General features: G+C 40.3%; 1 pseudogene; it reads right to left on the bottom strand.

The window, feature by feature from the left end:
* Positions 1–2,037: 2,037 nt before the first annotated feature.
* LOC144282429 (C-1-tetrahydrofolate synthase, cytoplasmic-like) lies at positions 2,038–5,370 on the bottom strand (annotated as a pseudogene).
* Between the last annotated feature and the right edge of the window lie 8,260 nt (positions 5,371–13,630).

Below are 13,630 nucleotides of genomic sequence, written 5' to 3' on the forward strand. Positions count from 1 at the left end.
TTGTATGTAGATTTGTATGGAATCAGGGCGAAAGTTGAACGTGCACTAGAGGTGGGAGAGGCAGCTATGGGCACCCATGCAAAGGCCCTGTGGTCACTGATGGCCACCCAATTACTTCCGAAAATCAAAAAGTCTTCTCACTTCCAGAAAGGCAATCTGACAGCAAAGGGGGACAGGCATGCTCTGGAGAGTGTTGAAAATGTACTCCTTTTGCTAACTATTGGGTCAGAAAAGAAACAAAACAAAATTAAGTATGACAAAGGTTTTCTGGGGGGAGCCACGTGATTTCTCCCTATCAGTTTCAGAAGCCCCTTCGTATTTTTTTGAGGGTGAATACACACTCAGCCACCTCTTTTCAAGCTTATCATAAGCCTTCTTACTCCCTCCCCTTTTATGGCAGTAATTTTGTTTTGGCTGAAGATTAATGGGGCTAAAAAGATGTAGAGCCTGAACCAGGGGCACAACTGGGTCATTTACACTATTCATCTGCATAAAGCTGCTTCAAGTTCACCCGACCTTCTTTGGGAAACAGTAAAAACTAAAGTCTTCCCTCTGGGTGGAAACTGTGGCGACATACCACACCGCTAATTTTTTAGATATTTCTAATATTTCTAGGTATTTCTAACTTTTGTCAGAAATGGGAAATTTAAAATTCAAGAACCCAACTATATCTTTTTCATCTAAAAATCATCCCTGAAGAAGCAAATCCACAAAATTTGCCTAAAATAATCATGCCCATTAGTTCTCTTTCTAAAGTAGTTAAGTCTACTTTATAATAGATGCAGCTGTTATACCAGAAAGAAGTTTCTTTAAGGGTCTCCACGAAAGGAGGTTTAAAAAGGAAACAAGTAGAAAATTTGTATTTAAAAAAATATCTTTTTAAACTGGTTTCTTATTCCCCAAAACAAAGCAAAAGAAAATAAAGCAGAAGGAACATAACTAATGTGCTTACTACATGTAAAAAAGCCCTTACAATATGCAAGAAAATCTTCACTACATATAAATGTTTCATGTGTTGTAGAGACATCTCCAATAATGGGAAAAAGGAGGGAGAATTAATAAATCACTTGAGGAAATGTGGGTAGTTATAAAGGGAGAAAAATCAATTCTGGTTCTCACCCTGCATCATGCTCAGAAATAACTCCCAGGGAGAGACACTGTAGTTCACATTTGAGTGGAAGCTGGAGTTTAAATTTGGGCAAGATATTAGTTTCTCTGAATGTCCTACATAAATCGCTGCTCATTCATAAAATGAGGACAAATATTTGAGATACCTCAAGAGAGTGTTTGGGGATAAAATATGAGAACTATGAAAAAAGAAATTTGGCCCTCTAGGTATTACTAGCTGTTACTACTGAGTCACATCACATAATTACTAAGAATTACTAATACAAAGATTGATTATTACTAATTTTGGGATATAGAAGGATTTGCTAAAGCATAAAGATAATTTTTAAAAAGCAGATTCATGGCTATAACAACATGTATCCATAAATTCTCTAGGAATTAAAAAAAAGTAGCCAAAAGAAATTAAATACAAGAAAAAAATTTCAAGAACAAAAAAGAAAACAAAGAATTAAAAATAAGTAAATAAACAACAAGTCACTAAAGTTAAAAGGCAGATGACAACCTCGAAAAGACATTTTTAAGGAAAGGTTTTCCACCTTCTGTATAACTTTGTGAAATACTAAGTTGTCAGTAGTTAATTTGGTAAGAAAACATAAACTGATAATTTCCATGGAAGAAAATCCTATTTTCTGATGATTGTAACATCAGATTATGAACTCTTGAAGGCTCAGGAATTTTATCAACATTTTTTTACTACAGTTTTTCTGGAATCTTGAAAAGAATCTACTACACAGCCTCTGCATGCCTCCCATCTTCATAATGTCCTTTGTTATTAAAGAAATGCATTTTTTTCACCAATCATTTCCTTTATTCTGCGGCACTTCAATAAAGTAAGTAGACTTGTGCATGATTTATGTTAATTTATACATGATGGTGGGAATTAAGACCAAAGAAAGGCTTCTGGGGGGAATTCCTGCTCTTTATTTCCTAAGATCTTCAGGGCAGGGGCTGACTTCTCTGGACTTCCCCACACTTCCTAACCAACAGTCGGCCTGAATGGACATTGGCCAAATGTTCTGAGCAGCGTCTGGAAGAGAGGCAATCTGTTTAGAACAACCCAATCACCTCTTCAGTTTCAGGGTCCAAATCAATATAATAGAAACAGGGCCAAGTGGGGAGTCCAGGCATTGTGCTCATTGTCTCTACCAAGGGGTACAGAAAATCAACCTGACGCTGGTGCGGATGCTACAAATGGGCAAGACAAAGCCTGTGGGCACACCTTTTTGCTCTGGGTTATGAGACAAGGACAAGTGTGTTTTGGCCATGCAGGTAGGCGAGTTCCCAAAGTCCTGTTTTGTGTAGACTTCAGCTTTGTAGTGAGCTTCAGGAAGCAATTCTATGTTGTCAGCCCCATAGATTTTCTGCGCAATGATCCTGATTTTATCCTCAACTGGGAGCTTCAGGTCATAAAGGAACTGGAAACTGCTGGGTGCCTGAGCTGCTCTTGGAAGGCCCGAGCTAGGGCTAAGGTGCCCATACCCCCTTCTGCCCCATGAGTGCATTTCACAACATCAAAAGCCCCATGTTCTTTGGCAAGGCCACTGACAACGTCCAGCTCAGCCTCTTATCTGTCTTTTTTTTTTTTAAGATTTTATTTATTTATTAGAGAGAGTGAGCAAGACAGAAAGAAGAGAGAGAGAGAGCATGAACGAGGGTGGAGAGGGGTTAGGGAGAGGGAGAAACAGACCCTCCTGTTAAGCAGGGAGCCCAACATGAGGCTTGATCCCAGGACACTGAGATGGTGACCTGAGCTGAAGACAGACACTTAACTGACTGAGCCACCCAGGTGCTTAAAGATTTTACTTAATTTATTCATGAGAAAGAGAGAGAGAGGCAGAGACACAGGCAGAGGGAGAAGCAGGCTCCATGAGGGACCCTGATGTGGGATTTGATCCCGGGACTCCAGGATCATGCCTTGGGCCAAAGGCAGGTGCTAAACTGCTGAGCCACCAAGGCGTCTTGAATGCATTCACGGCCACCACCATGGGAACCCCAAATATTCTGACATTTTCAATTTTTCTTTAAGTTACTGAAGCTTTTTTCAAGCAGCTCCAGGTTCTCCTCTATGTAAGCCTTGGGAAGAGGCAGTCCTGCTGTAACCGTGGGGCTGCCTCCGTGCCCTGTAAGAGCCCTGACAGCTGCAACAAGCTCCACTACGTGAGGGCGGGGACCAGAAACCTGCATTTGATGTTAAAAAACTTTTCCATTCCAATGTCTGCTCCAAATCCTGCTCAGTCACCACGAACCCTTCAGGGCCAAGCTTGAGTGCCATGCTGGCAAATGGTTCAGCATGAACGAATCCTGGAGTGCCCTTTAATGTCTGCATGAGATTGGGCTTGATTGCACCCTTCATAAGCACTGTCAATACACCACTTACCCCCAGATCTTCGGTACTGATAGGCTCCCCTTTCTTACTGGATGCCGTCACCATTTTGCTCAGTCTTTTCTCTCTCATGTCTTCTAGCGAACTGGTGAGAGCCAGCATAGCCATGATTTTACTGGCCACAGAGATACCAAACTGGTCCATCTGTGTGTGCCCTTCTCCGTTGGAGCCTGTCTGATTGTGATCTGCCTTAGAAGAATCTATCATTGGTATCCAATACTCTTTGCCAAGTTATGGTTTCTGGATCAATGTCCAATCTTGCAAATCTGTTTATCTCGGTCATCAGTCAGTGGGGTAGGGTCAGTTTTTTCAATACTCAGTCGTTGTAACCTTCGGATTTGGATATCAGAGAACTTTCTCACTCCATTTACTGATGGTACCAAATGATTAAAGAGACCCTTGTCTGTCTGCATCAGTTTGTGGAACATCTGGGCATCGATGGCTGCAGCGACAAGGTTATTCACTGCAGCGATGGCATGGATGTCACCAGTGAGGTAGAGATCAAACTGTTCCATAGGAATGACCTGTGAGTAGCCACTTCTTGCAATGCCATCTTTTATTCCAAAGGTGGGGCCCTGAGAAGGCTGTCGTACACACGCAAAGACGTTCTGATGAAGATGGGTGCCAAGGGCCTGCACCAGCCCAATGGTGGCTGTGCTTTTCCCTTCTCCCAGGGGCATTGGGGGTGATTCCAGTCACCACCACGTATTTCCCATCAGACTGGTGCTTCAGGCGTTCCAGTGCTGACAGCAGAACCTTGGCCTTTGTATCACCGTACAATTCCATCTCTTCAGAGAGCAGACCAATTTCCTGAGCCAGGCTGCCAATGGGCTTTGGCTTACAAGACCATGATATATCAATGTCACTTGGAACAGGAGTCTTGAGGTTAAGGTTGTTATATTGAATCATCCACTTTCCTGGCTTAAATTTCTCCAGGAAACGCTTTGCTCTCCACTGTGCTCTGCATTAGCATTGTTGCCATCATGGGCCCCATGCTACCAGGAACAGGAGTGATGAAGCCTGCCCTCTCTTTGGCCTCATTGTATGCCACATCACCTACCACTTTTCTCCCATTTGGTTTTGTATCACCTGTAATATAATTGATCCTGCAGTCGATGACTATTGCAGGTTAGATCCACTCCCATTTTACCATTTGTGGCTGACCAGTTGCTACCACCAGGATGTCACCTTTATTTACCTCCTTGCCTAGTTTGGCAGTCTTGGAGTGGCAGGTGGTCACTGTGGCATGGTTCCACAGAACCAGGTCATGCATCAGAGCACCAACTATCTTACTGAGCCCAACCACTACAGCGTGCCTTCCAGCAACCTATACCCCTGTCTCTTTGATGAGTTCCAAGCATCCTTTAGGTGTACGATGGATGAAACAGTCATTCAGGTCACCTCTAGCAAGTTTTCCAGCACTGATGCTAGTCAACCTATCCACATCCTTTTCAGGTACAACAGCATTGACCACTGCTTCAGTGTTAATGGGGTTCTCCGAATCTAAAGGCAGCTGCACTATGAAACCATGGACAGTGAGGTCTTCATTCAATGATGCAACATACTTTAACACCTCAGATTCTGTGGCTGTTCTTGGTAATTTAATGTGTGTGCTCTGATCCCAATCTCTTCAGCAGCTTTCAGCTTCACATTTATATAAAGATTAGAATCATCTCTGTCATTAACCTGTAAAATTGCCAGGCCTGGTGTAAAACCAGAACTTGCTCCTTCATCTGAGTGACTTGGTTCTTCAGTCTCTCCCTTATTTGCACAAAGACCACCTTCCCGTTCAGGATTTCTGCTGATATCATGACCTTTATTAGTCTGCTGCCCATGACAGACACCACCAAAATTGATGATTGACTAGCTCCCAAGAAATGCAATTTTAAGCAGGTATGTAAGATGATAACCCTAGGTACAAAGAGAGCAGTATACACCAAACTGGTTATTCAAACTTATTTATAATAATGAGACACTGGAGAAAGACTCGGTAAACAAGTATGGAGAAAAGGGATATTTTTATCTTATAAAAGGAAAAAAATGATCTTAATTCTTCTCCTTCCAATGTTCATTTTAAAGGAGAAACAAAAAATTGTTCTGACTTAAATATTGAATTTGAACTTCTGTAAACCTAAAGGTACAAAAACGCTCTGCATGGGCTGCTTTGCTCTTTTTGTAAGAATTGGATTTAGGGTAGAACTTAAGTCAGTCAGGTATTCAATAGCAACCTGTTTTCCTAATCCTTTCATCTTCCAAGAGCAGACCAGAATGGTCGCTCACATGTGCTCATCTCTAGGGAGTATCAAAGTTTCTTCCTCCCGACCATAGCCCTCTCCATACCTTACTTCAGTTCTACTCCTCCCCCCTTGCATAACACATCCCACCAAAATTACATACATACCTACAAACATGTGTATGCACATGAGCTTTTATTTGGATCTAACAGGGCATATATTATCAGTCCACAGACCTCTTAAAGGGTTTCTGCTGTAGAACAAGGCAGCATTATGAGCTCTCAAGCAGCCATGACCTCCTCACTTATTCTCCTGATCTTCCTTCCCAAATTTTAAGGTTGATGGGGCAAGACTGGGCCCACTTGGGAGGTTAAATGATGGCAGGGTGGGTATACTGGCTGGAATAATGCCCCTCCAAGATTCATGTCCCCCCAAAACCCGTGAATATTTGGAAATAGGGTCTTTGTAAATGCAATCAAGTTAAGATGGAGGTCATACTGGAATAGGGTGGGCCCCCAAATCCAATGCTGGATGTCCTTATAAGAAGAGGGAAATTTGGATCCAGAAACACAAAGATACAGAGGAAAAGCTGTGTGAATACAGAAGAAGAGATTGGAGTTACGCAGCCACGAGCCAAGGAACACCTGGGGCCACTGGAAGCTTAAAAGAGATGAGGAAGGATTCTCCCCTAGTACTATTGGAGGGAATGTGGCCCTGTCAACACCTTGGTTTCAGACTTTTTATCTAAGAGCATGAGAGAATAAATTTCAATTGTTTTAAGCCACCCAGTTGGTGATACTTTGTTACAGCAGCCATGGGAAACTAATACAGGAAGTTGCAAGGGAGGCATTGAGCAAACCTGCTTAAAATCTGAGTCTTCTACCAAAGGAGCTTGCACATGGTTGGGAGACCTGGTGGAGACCTGGTCAAAGTTCTGGCTGTGGAAAACTCATTGACCTGGATACTCTCTGTACATCACCCTCAGAACCCAGCTACCCATGCCAGCAGCTGAAAGTCGGGATGGGTGTTTGTGGATTCTAGCAATCACTCACATGTTCCCTGACTAGTAACAACCACCTAGATGGTCTAGGATTCTAGATTTCTGAAGTTTGCTCCTCTCATCAGTGGATCAGTAACTATCCATTCATCTTTATCTGCCTTCCACTTGCTCTCAAAGAATCACAGATTATTAGAAAAAGTAAGAGCCTTAAGAACATTTATTCCAATGTTCTCATTTCACAGAGAATAAAACAAGCTCAGAAGAGTTAAGTGAGTGAACTCAGGTCACACAGCTCTGCTGGAGTAGAACTGGCACAGAATCTTGTTCTCCTGACTTCAAATGCCACGTCCTTGGACAGTGAATTACTCAGGGCTCTCATCTTAGGCTCAAGGAGATCTAAAGAAGAAAAAAGAGGCAGCCTCTACTCTTATAATTAAATTCTTAATTATGTAATCCATGGTTTCATGTCTCTCTTCCCCTCTGCAATAAAGCCTTTTGAGGGCAGAGGTTGAGTCTTTCTTTAGTGATCATCAGGTATCAGTTGGTCTCTTCACATAGATACAGACAGACAATTGTCTGAAAGAATTGGCTCATGTGAACTGTGGAGACTCCTAAGTTTGAAATTTGTAGGGCAGACCAGCAGGCTGGAAACACAGGCAAGGTTTCTATGAGAAACTGCAGGTTTTGATTGTAAGTCCTTTGACTGATTGGATGGGGTCCACCCACTACAGAAGGTAATCTTTACATAAAGTCAGATGGTTTAAATGTTAATCACATCTACAACATAGCTTCACAGCAACATCTAGACTAGTGTTTGGCCAAACAACTAGTGTTTGGACACTGTAGCCTAGTCAAGTTGACACATCAAAATAATCCTTATACATCTCCACCATCTAATTCATATTTCCTGGTTCCCACCATCTGGATTTCTCTAGCTTCAGTCTGACTTTCAGGTTATGGCTCATCTGTCATTCTTCAGTGAAACTTTCCCTAACTTCCTTAGCTAAATTTAATTAACCAAGTCATGATATTCTGCTGTTTGGATTCCTTCATATCTCTTGTTTCTATCATATTAATTTATTTGTTGCTTGCCTGCTTATTTGCTGTCTCCTCTGTAGAATGAGATTAGGGAGCCTTAACTATCTTGTTCACCACTTTATTTCAAGAAAGAATTTACTATAGTGGTTAAGAGCATAGACACTGGGGACGGGTTGCCCAAGTTTGAATTACACCCTTGCCATATGATAGTTATGTGTCTTTGGGAAAGTTGCAGAATCTCTCTGGGCCTTAGTTTTCTTGCCCTTGGACCCAGAATAATAGTAGCATTTTACTATTTACCTCAGGTTACTACAATGCTTAAATGAGTTAATAGCTGTGAAACATGTAGGTGAATGTGTGGCCCATAGCAAACATTGTGTGTGCAACCTATTTAGTATTGTAGTAGAAACGTAGTTAATATAAGTGGGAAAAGATGAGGGAATGGATTGAAGTGCTTCTTGGTCACTGGCTCTACTTACCTATGCAGCACCGTATCTGCTGTAACCCCACTCACAAAGAGGAATTCTGTACTCCAACTACATCAAAACGTCTCTCAAATCCCCTCCTCTGTATCTGGATGTTTTTCTGCTGTTGCCTGTTGCCTCACCTCTACATTTGACTAACAGTTTTGCTCAACATACCCACAGACAAGGTGAAATGCCCATGTGGATTGCTGTTGCATCCTCTATCATAGTGTTTAGCACACTATTTTGCCATTTGCTTGATTTTTTCCCCACTGGTCTGTAAGCTTTCTGTGTTTTAGCTACCCATCTTCCTTATCCCCTATTGTTCCCTCAGAACCGAGCATGGTACCCAGAGCAGGGCAATGTTTACTGAATGAGAGAATGACGAAGGGGAAAAAAATGGCCAGGACAACTAATGATTCCCCGGAAACAAGACCTCATTATGGAGGCGATGGAAACCACTGGAAAGAATAGACAGGAAAAATCTTATGTAAGTTACCATCAACACGGCTACCAAGAAGGAGAGGGAGAAGCCAGGGAAACAGATTAAAAGAATATTCATGAAGATGTAGGACAGCTTTTAGGAGCACCAATTTTGAAGTAAGACAGCACAAGCGTTCAAAATGCAGTTGTACCATGTATTATCTGGGCACCCTTTCCAGGTTACTTACCCTACCCTTGCTTTCCTCCTCTGTAAAAAGGAGCTACTAATACTATCCTATCAGATTACTGAAAGAATGAATAGAATAGCGATGCACGTTATTCATGTAAAGGCAACTGCTATTAACAAAACACACAGAAAATGGAGCAGTTGGGGTTAATAAGGAGACTCTTTCCTCTTAATTTTTTCTGATTAAGTTATAAAGTTGTTGGGTTTTTTTTCCAACCCCTAAAAGTACCTGGAAGCATATGTGGTAAGAGCCCTTATTCCAATGTAGCTACATTTTTAAAACAGAAATAAATGTATCTAGACTTAAAAATCGAATTCAGACTTTGTGGTATCATATGGTCATGACATCTCATAGTAGTCCTCAAATGTAACTGCCCATAGAAAGCCTGGATTGCCTCTATAACATTTCTCATTCAATTGATTTGCAAAATGTTTTTTATGTACCTATGTGCTCCAGACACTGGGTCCTGCCTTACAGGTTCACATCCCAGTGGGAGAGAGAGAGCTAAGCAAATGGCTCCAGGTGGTGGGTATTGGGAAGGGAAATGCACTGGGTTCTAGGAACACATGGGAGGGGGAACTATCACTGGTCCAGTTTCCACAGGGAAGCAAGAATAAGCTGGGAAGTGAAGATTGGATAGGAAGGCTAGGTAATGAGGCACTAAAGCGGAAACAAGTGTTCTAGGCAATGTGGTTTGAAACATTTCTATTTCACTTTGAATCCATCTATAAAATGTTCTTTCAGGATGAGCACACTGTATAGTCAGTGTGTAATAATGTAGAATTATAAAACGTAGAATATAATAATGAGCATTACTTCTATAGCTTTATAATTAAGGAGAATCTTGCTTATAAGCCCAGACTAATATGACACTAAACTTTCTCAATAGGGGACCAGAAGCTTGAGAATTCCTGCCTATGATTATTAACTTTGAGGTTGAGAAAAGAGAGTGAAAAAATAAGATTATTATAATAATTCCATGTACATGTATCTTTTCTTTTCTTTATCCTTACTCCACCACCTAAACAAACAGGTGATAAAAATTTTGTAATAATATTTGTACTGATTTTTTTAAAGATATAATTATTCTAGTCAACTTAGACTATATTCAGTTTGGAATCAAATAAGACCATCCTGTTAAAAATTTATCCCACCTGGATTTACTTTACTATATATTAAGACATATGGGGTGGCTGGCTGGCTCACTCAGTAGAGCATGTGACTCTTGATCTCGGGGTTATGAGTTTGAGCCTCATGTTGGGTGTAGATTACTTAAAAATAAAATCTTAAAAGGGCACCTGGGTGGCTCAGCTGGTTGAGCATTTGATTGCTGATTTTGGTCATAATCTCAGGATTGTGAGATTGCAATCTGCTTGAGACTCTCTCTCTCTCCCTCTGTCCTCCCCACCTCATGCTCTAAATTAATTAATTAATTAATTAAATCTTTAAAAAATGAAATAAAATCTCTTAAGAAAGATAATACTAAAAAAAAGAAAGATAATACTAAGTCATAGTAATAATGATACATTGGTAATAGCATAGAAATAGACTAATATACTGATGGCATAGAATAAAGGGTTCAGAAACAGACCCATGAATATATAGAAACTTGATATAGGAGAAGGATACCACTAGAAATCAATAGAGGAAGGGCAGATGTGTAGTATACAGTACTGAGAAAATTGGGGTATCATATACAGAAAAAAACCAAAATACAAAATTAAGGTATTAGTCTGGAAGAATATAATCATTATATCTAAAACTTTCAATATCTAAATTATACAAGAATTTTTTAAAACCAAAAAGACACTTTTCTTGATAGAAAAATGAGCAAATGATATTAGTTACATATCTTGGGAATATATATATATATATATATATATATATGAATTCTTGAACAGATGCAAGAGGAGATATATATATTATATATACATATATGTTATATATATATATATATATATATATATATATATATATATATAAATATATATAGCAGTATATGTGATATATGCCATGGACACAGTATGGAGTACTCAGCAGAAGCCAAAAGTAAGAAACACTACATACTTGCAACTCTTAGTTAAATAAATAAGTCCTAGACATCTAATACATAGTACAATGATTATAGACAAGAAAGCTGTATTATAAACATTAGATTTGCTAAGTGAGAGATCTTAATTGTTTTCAACATTAGAATAAATTACAATTATATGAGGTGATAGAGGTGTTAGTTAATGCTACAATGGCAATTGTATTGCCATATAACTGTAGCAAATCAATCTGTGTATACCTTAAACTAACACACGATGCTGTGTATCAAATATATCTCAATTTTAAAAATGGAGAGCAAGATGGATAGATCTTAAAACATAAAGCTGAGTGAGAAGAGAAGAGAAGAAACGGGAGAAGGGCTATAATACAATCCATATGTAATTAAAAATAGTTACACATATCAAATGCTGCTTATTTACAAGGATCCCTACATTTCAAACACATTAAAGATACAATCATATCTATATAGGGAGAGGAATAGATAATGCCCTTGTCTCAAACAATGATGATAGCGTGCCAATTCCTGAAGAATGTACTCATCACAGCCCTCTATTGGTTGACAATCTCCAGAAGTCTTTTGCACTTCTGCACATCTTGTGATCCAACACGCTGACAAACTTTGTTCTAGACCGTCTGTTCAAGAGTGTTTATATAGAGAACATCCTTGGAAGATGGAGATAGTATCTCTCTCCAGAGCAGAGGGTAGGTTTGTTTGCTGGCCAGAATTATACATGTCATAACACACTCCAGGATAAAAGCTAGGCAGGTTTACTAGAAACCCATTATAAAAGATCAGGGGTTTCTAAGCTCAAGGTTCCTCAGATGTAACACAATCCACTGCATCTGCAGCATCTGCCTCTGTCATCATGGGAACTAGGGACTGGGGAACCAATGTAAACATGATGTTCGTGACACTTGCTATACACTAAGAAATAAGATCCCTTGTTTCTGACCCAAGCATCTTTTGTTTTCCTCCAGCCTCCGGGAAACTGTGATAGTTTATTTTATCAGGTTGCAAGTAAGGAAGAATCTCAGAATTTGTGTCTCTAACAAGTTCCCAGATGATGGTGAGGTTGCTGGCCCTGGGATCCAATGCTGCTGCCCAGGGGACACCATTGGTCTAGATCTAATGCTACAATGCTACAGATCATACCAACTGTGTGACCCTGGGAGGGTTACTTTCTGTGCCTCAGTTTCTGCATCTGAAAATGTGGGAAGAGTAATAATAGCACCATCAGAGGCTTGCAGTGAGGATTAAATGAGTTAATGTGTTGATTATTTATAAACTGGCATATAACTGGCACATATTAAGAACTTTGTGTTTGCTCTAATTGCTAATATAAATATTTCCTTTAAGTTGACACAAACCACTAAAACATACAGAACATCAACCACAATACCCCTGTCACCTAGAGAGGCATGCTCAAGATAATGCTGCGTTTGAAAGTTAACATGTTTTGCAAAACCTTTGGTGCCGGAACAACCTTCCCTGTGCTTCATTTTCTGTAACATAATACAGGCTATGAGTAAGAATATTATTGGAGCATCGGTGCTTCCTGGAAGCTGTAACTTGCCGGAGAAGCAGGACAATGAGGAGGCTAGGGGAACGCAAACCCCATGCTCCCCTAAGCAATGAAGGACAAGTGGAAGCAGACAAAGAGTGGAGTGATGAGTTGGAGTGGAGAATAAAGTAGAGACTAGAATCAGAGACGGAGAAGGAAGCAGGAAGATGATGAGATCATTGAGAAACAAGAGAGAGGCGATGAGGAAGAAATGAGGAAATTGAAGAGGAAGACAGAGGAGGAAGAGAAAGTCACACACAAATCTTTCATCTCTTGGAAAAAAAGCAAACATGTTCCTTTTTCTAGAGTAGTGTCTTAATGACCTAAAGCCTATGTATTAAAGGGTCAGAATAATAGAAGTCACTCTTGATACTGCGTACTGTGTTAGCAGCGGAAATGTCTTCCGTTTTTTGTTTTTTTTTTTGTTTTTTTTTTTTTAATTTTTATTTATTTATGATAGTCACAGAGAGAGAAAGAGAGAGGCAGAGACATAGGCAGAGGGAGAAGCAGGCTCCATGCACCGGAAGCCCGATGTGGGATTCGACCCCGGGTCTCCAGGATCGCGCCCTGGGCCAAAGGCAGGCGCCAAACCGTTGCGCCACCCAGGGATCCCCTGTCTTCCGTTTTTTAAAGGTGGCCACCATGCTTCCTGCCTTACATGCCCCATTGAATGAATCCATTTCATCCCTGCTTGGCTGACTCTACATTCCATCTCTCACTTCCACTTTTTTCTTTCAAGTCTAAAGTGTAGAGAAACATCAAATGTTTCATTGAACCAATTCTAGTTTCAACAAACTCTAGAACATTCTTTTATACGTGATGGTATATATTTTAGATAAGTAACCTTCACATACAATTTCAAAGGAAGTTAATTATAGAAAAAGAAGAGTGGTCAAGTAGATAACTATAAGAAAAGCATCTCACCCCTCACTGTCGAGTTAGATGAGGCTTAGGGTTTATACACGGAAAGCTCAGGGGAACAAAACTAGAGCAAAGCACTCTCCTATCCATCTCTACCTCCCTCCTCTCTGGCGACTCTTCCGTTCAATGAGTAAGAACCAGCTCTAAGACAAGTTAGCCTTTGACTGAAGTTTTAAA

The sequence above is a fragment of the Canis aureus genome, chromosome 1 (genome assembly GCF_053574225.1).
Source record: "Canis aureus isolate CA01 chromosome 1, VMU_Caureus_v.1.0, whole genome shotgun sequence".
Classification (NCBI taxonomy): domain Eukaryota; kingdom Metazoa; phylum Chordata; class Mammalia; order Carnivora; family Canidae; genus Canis; species Canis aureus.